Source organism: Bos javanicus, chromosome 5 (genome assembly GCF_032452875.1).
Source record: "Bos javanicus breed banteng chromosome 5, ARS-OSU_banteng_1.0, whole genome shotgun sequence".
NCBI classification, from domain to species: Eukaryota; Metazoa; Chordata; class Mammalia; order Artiodactyla; family Bovidae; genus Bos; species Bos javanicus.
The window spans coordinates 71451302-71457542 of NC_083872.1; positions in this window are offsets into that span (position 1 = coordinate 71451302).

The window sequence follows — 6241 nt, forward strand, 5'->3', positions numbered from 1 at the left end:
ACCCGGGGCTTTGGTGGGGCTTCCGTCTTCCCAGGGTGCACATTCCTGCCTTCCCTTCCAGAAGGGGCCGTGCGGGTGTGAAGGGAACCACTAAGAATGAAGTTGGAAGACTCAGGCCCTGATCCGATATCTTAGATCAGTCACATCCTTCTTCTGGGTCTCAGTCTTCTCATCTGTGGTAAATTAAACACAGCCACCAATTCTTTACAGACCCTCCCATCAGCAGATGGTGGCTTTTCCCACTTCCCTCCATCCCTCCTCGGCCTTGCTGTAATCCAAATGGCATCATCTCTCCCTAGGTTAGCCATATGGTGGCCTCCTGATGGTTTCCCCACATTCACTTGGTCCCCCAGCACACATTCTACACACCGGAGACCAGATGACATGAAAACGTTAAGTTACATGCGCCCTTTGTCTGTCGTATGCCCCATGACGGCCCCCAGCCTCCCTTACCACCAGCTGCCAAGACAGTCGCCATCAGGCTGCCCCCACCTCTCCACCTGTCTCCTCCTGTCCACTCTGCTTCAGCCTCACGTCTGGGGTTGGAACCTCAGTACCGCACGGCTGGTCACCTGGAGAGAGCAGAAAACCAAGGTAGGACTGGAGTTAGCAAGCTTATGGGATTGAAGTTTCGACTTAAGACAAACAGTGAGGTCTTACCCAGGACCTTCCTTGAACTTGGGGAAAGGGTTTTCTTTCCTAAGAGGTAGAGATGGTGGTGGCATCCAGAAGGGAGGGTTTGGGAAAATGCAGAGTTTTGGTGCAGGCTAAGTGGTCAGAAACTTCAGCTGCCCCACAGCATCTGGACGGGGAACCAGGTAAGTGAGTCAGAATCAGGCCGCCACAACCACATTCACTTGCACTTCTCAGTTTCCCCTTGAGAAACTGCACCTCTGGTCCTCCGTTAGGGTGTCAACTCCTCTTGGGGGGAGGACTATGGTATATTCCTCTTTGTAGCTTCCTGTCTCTCAGAGCTCTGCACAAAGATGTCAGAGAAAATGGTTTTTAAAAAATAATAATTCTAAGCTATTTGTTTATTTATCTGGCTGCATCGGGTATTAGTTGCCACACAGGGGATCTTCGTTCTTCGTTGTGGCATGTGGGATCTTTAGTTGCAACGTGTGGACTCCTGGTTACAGCCTGTGGGATCTAGTTCCTTGACTAGGGATCAAAATGGGGCCCCCTGCGTTGGGAGAATAGAGTCTTAGCCACTGGACCACCATGGAAATCTCAGAGAAAATATTTTATGAATGTCATGAGCATCAGTTCTTCCTGCCAGCCCACTGCTGGGAGCAGTGTCTCAGTTTCTCTTCTAAAGAACTCTCTTTTTCCCCACTCTCACCCACATGCTCCACGTAAGAGCTGACTCCCTCCCTGGCTCCAGAGCTGGACACATGCTTCAGTTCAGTTTAGTCGCTCAGTCGCGTCCAACTCCCTGCGACCCCATGAATCGCAGCACACCAGGCCTCCCTGTCCATCACCAACTCCTGGAGTTCACTCAGACTCACATCCATCAAGTCAGTGATGCCATCCAGCCATCTCATCCTCTGTCGTCCCCTTTTCCTCCTACCCCCAATCCCTCCCAGCATCAGAGCCTTTTCCAATGAGTCAACTCTTCGCATCAGGTGGCCAAAGTACTGGAGTTTCAGCTTTAGCATCATTCCTTCCAAAGAACTCCCAGGGCTGATCTCCTTCAGAATGGACTGGTGGGATCTCCTTGCAGTCCAAGGGACTCTCAAGAGTCTTCTCCAACACCACAGTTCAAAAGCATCAATTCTTCGGTGCTCAGCTTTCTTCACAGTCCAACTCTCACATCCATACATGACCACAGGAAAAACCATAGCCTTGACTAGACAGACCTTTGTTGGCAAAGTAATGTCTCTGCTAAACAAAACATCACCTTCTCCTGACTACAGTGACTGGTTTAGGAGTGGGCAAGTGACCATTTCAGAACCAAGGAGACAAATGAGACAGAGAAGCAGAGTTTATAAAGGCAAGTGCTTTTCTGTTAAGACAGCAAGTAGTATAACCTGGAAACTGCTGAAGGCCTGGAATTAGTTAAATGCATTGCAAAACGGAGACAGAAAATAGGAGAGAGGTCAAATCCTGATGATATGGGTTAAGCCCCTGGATCCAGCTCAGGTCTGAAGCCATTGCATCCTTGAGTCGTCAGAGTATGTAAATTCCATTTCTTGCCCAAGTCAATTAGAGTTTGGTTATCTGTCACTTGCATCTGGAAGAGTTCTGACAGATAAATGAATGGATGAAAAATCTACCAGAAAACTTGAGGCATAGAGGAAAAGATTCTGTGCTAAAAGTCAGGATGGTATGTTGCTGTTTACTAATTATGTGACTCTAGGCAAGTTGCCTGATGTCTGTGGACTTCAGTTTAGAACTCTGATAATCATTCACTTGGGACTTCCCCGGTGGTTCAATGGTAAAGAAGCTGCCTACAATGCAGGATACCTGGGTTCTATCCCTGGGTTTGGAAGATCTCCTGGAGGAGGAAATGGCAACCCACTCCAGTATTCTTGCCTGGAGAATCCCCATGGACAGAGGAGCCTGGCAGGCTATAGTCCATGGGGTCCAAAGAGTTGGACGTGACTGAAGCAACTGAGCAAGCCAGCAAATCATTCACTGATTCAACAAATACTAACATCATTTATTGTGCCAGGCACCATGCTAGGTATTGATTGGCTCTACTGTAGTAACAAAGCCCTGACGGTTCCTATTTTCATGAAAATGAAAAGTTCAGTTCTAGAAAAAATAAAATTGATTGTGTCATGGCAAAATCTGTTTGAAGTAGAAGTTTCTAGAACTTAGCAACTGGTAGCTATTATCCTTCCACTCCTTGTCAGCTAACTAATATTGTAGGGTTAGCTATAGAAGGGGCAAGAAGTAGAGCCTAGTGTAATGGGTGTAGGGGTACCATGCACTTCACTTCCTTCTCTGGCTAAGGACCAATCAGAAATCATGTTTATGAGCCTAATTATACCCAGCACTGAGCTAAAAGGTGTAATGATAGCCTTGCATGGGCTTGAGTCCAATCTTCTGGGACCTTTAGCTCTAAGAATAGCCAACATGCTACCAAGTATATTTTGTTCTGGCCTCTGGCAAAGAGGCTTTTCTGAGTTAAATATGCTCATCAGTGTTCCCAAGAATCAAGCTTAGAAACGGAACTACTTAAGCATGATCTCTTTCAATTCTTGTTGTAAGGAACTAATAATGCCAACTACAGTTGGATTTTCAATCCTAAAGGGAATTCACGGCTTGGGTTGAAGTGGCAGAATGTCAGATCTAAAACCAGTAAAAAAAAAGTGTCAGTTCAGCAGGCCCAAGGTAGCTAGAGCCATACTCCACCTTCTATTCTTTATTTACTCGTTTAACAAATACTTATCAAATACCCACTCTGAACCAGCACCATCATGGAGCAGAAGCTGTCTCATGATAGGGCAGCCCCAGAGTGAATGAATCCAGAGGCAACTACTCAAATACGAGCCCACTCTTGCATACCAGGTGTGTACACCTAAGTGCAGCCAGATGTTAATAAGTCAGTCTTTACTAATAAATCAGCTCATGTGCTCTGGTCTAAATATAGCCCAGGTTCTTGCCTGTTCCCATAATTATTGCTGCATTTTAAAATGACCTCAAAGCTTAGTAGTTGGGTACTGAATGCTACTGAACTGTACACTTAAAAATGGTTAAAATGGTAAATTTTATAGTATATTTAACCACAATAAATTATGGAAGGATTAAAAAAAAACTTAAGGGTTTGAAGCAACCATTTAACTACGCTCACAGATTCAGGGGAGAGCGGTCAGAATTGGGGGCAAGGCACAGTGGGGAGGGCTCATCTCTGCTCCACAAGGTCTGGGTCTCAGGTGGAAAAACTCAAAGGCTGAGAGGAGGGGTTAGTGTCTGTGTGCTGAAACCATCTGAAGGCTCTTTCATTTCTGTGTCTGGCTTGACTCAAAATCTAGGACTGTCTACTGGGGCACCCACGTGTGGCCTCTCTATGTAGTTTGGCTTCCTCACAACACAGTGGCCTCAGGGTAGTCAGACTTTTTATATGGCAGCTCAGAACTCCAAACATAAGTGTCTCATGGGGGAGAAAAGGCAGAACTTGCATCCTATTTATGACCTAACCTTGGAACTTCTGGCATGCTGTATATTGGTCAAACCAGTCATAAGCCTATCCAAACTCAAGGCTGGGGTGGGTAGAGCTAGACCCCAGGTTTTCATGGGGGAGCATCAAGAACACATAGTGGGAAAACACGTCTGAAGGAAGATATTGTTGCAGTCATTTCTGAAAAACTACAGCCTGTCATACCACCTTTGAAAATGGGCCAAAAGTAGGGCCCCTTCCTGGTGATCCAGCAGCTAAGACTCTGTGCACCCAATGCAGGAAGCCTGGGTTCAATCCCTGGTCAGTGAACTTGATCCCACATTCTGCAACTAAGTGTTCGAATGCAACTAAAGATCCCACATGTCACAACCGGGACCAGGCACACCAGATAAGTAAATAAATATAAATAAAAGTTTTGGGTTTTTTAATAAAATGGACCAAAAGCAAAGAAGCTACAGAGGAATCGGTTTAGAGAAACAGTCCTGGAAGAGATGAACACATACTCAGCCTACCCTAGGGATTAGCAGTTCACGCCTGAGAGGATCCCTCCCCGGGCTGGGCAAGTTCCGAGGGGATCCAGCTGAGTGTACAGAGTTGCTGGTGTCTAGTTGTAGTTCTGCCAGTCCCTAACTGAGCGTGATCTCAAAATAGACAGGGAGTTCCCTGTTGACCTAGGGGTTAGGATTCGGGGCTTTCACTCCTGCAGCCAGGGTTCAATCCCTGGTCAGGGAACTGAGATGCTGCAAGGCACATGGTGCAGCCAAAATATTGGAAAAAATTAAATGGAGGTAATTTTTCATCATGTTTCATCAATATTGTTGCAAAACCAAGCAAACTATAGTATGTGAAGAAAATGTGTTGCAAACTGCCCACAAATTGACCCCATATGTGGACAGCCCATTCTGACAATAAAACTGGGGCAGAGCATATGCTGCCGGTTTTCTTTGCCACCACTCTCTCCATAGCAACCACCCTCCTGTTTTGCTTGCCAGTCTCAGACATAGGGAAGAGAGATGAAAACTCAGAGAGGGCAAGTGACCAAGACAGGGTCACACAGCCAAGAAAATCAGCTCTTGAAAATATCTACCTACCTGATGACTGTCCTGCCAGTTTTTCCCCAGCACACAGCCTCATTTCTGCTCCCCACCCTGAACTAGTCTCACGGTGCATTGAAGGTCAGCAGCTCCAGAAGCCCATCATGATTTAATTCTTGTAGAGGTAGATGGCAAGTGTCCATAGTGTGTGAAAGTGTTAGTTGGTCAGTCATGTCTCTCTGCAACCCCATGGACTGTAGCCCACCAGGCTCCTCTGTTCATGGGATTTTCCAGGCAAGAACACTGGAGTGGGTTGCCATTTTCTCCTCTAGGGGATCTTCCCAACCCAGGGATCAGACCCAGGTCTCTCGCATGGTAGGCAGATTCTTTATTGTCTGAGCCACCAGGGAAGCAAGTGCCCATGGTAAGTGCCAATTTGTAGTTGACAGTATCCTAGCTACTTGCTAGCTGTGTGGCCTTGGGAAGGATAGTATTCCCCCTAAGATCTCCCACAAAGGGTTAAGAAGTTACCAAGTTTACATAAGGCACTTAAAATGGTGCCTCCTGTATATATCAAGCACTCTGTGTTTGCTGCTGCTACAACCACTACCTTGTACTTAGTACATAAGTAACATGCAAGAATGTAATGAAATGTAATGGCTGAACTATCTCCTTGAAATAATTCATTTAGAATACCCTGGTCATCCTGTGTAAGGCTGGGGCTTTCACTGCTCTGCTGAGCTTGGGGAACCAAGATTCCACAAGTCCTACCGCCTGGCCAGAGAAGAAAAAAAAAAAAAAAAGTTCATTTTGGAGAAAGCTTTTAAAAACAAACCTAAAACCTCTACCATTGTCAGCTCTGAGAATATGGAGGCAAAATAATGGTTGGTGTAAATCTGGCTCTGACCTTTACAGTTCCAATTTATTTATTCATTACTCTCACGAAGCCCGCAGACATCGTCACGGATGTGTTGATAAACCCATTCACACCACCGTACACAGCAGTCTAGCCTTCGTGGACTCCTAACCCCGCTGCCTCGGATACCAAATCTTTCCCCACCCCTTTCCCGTTCGCCGCTTT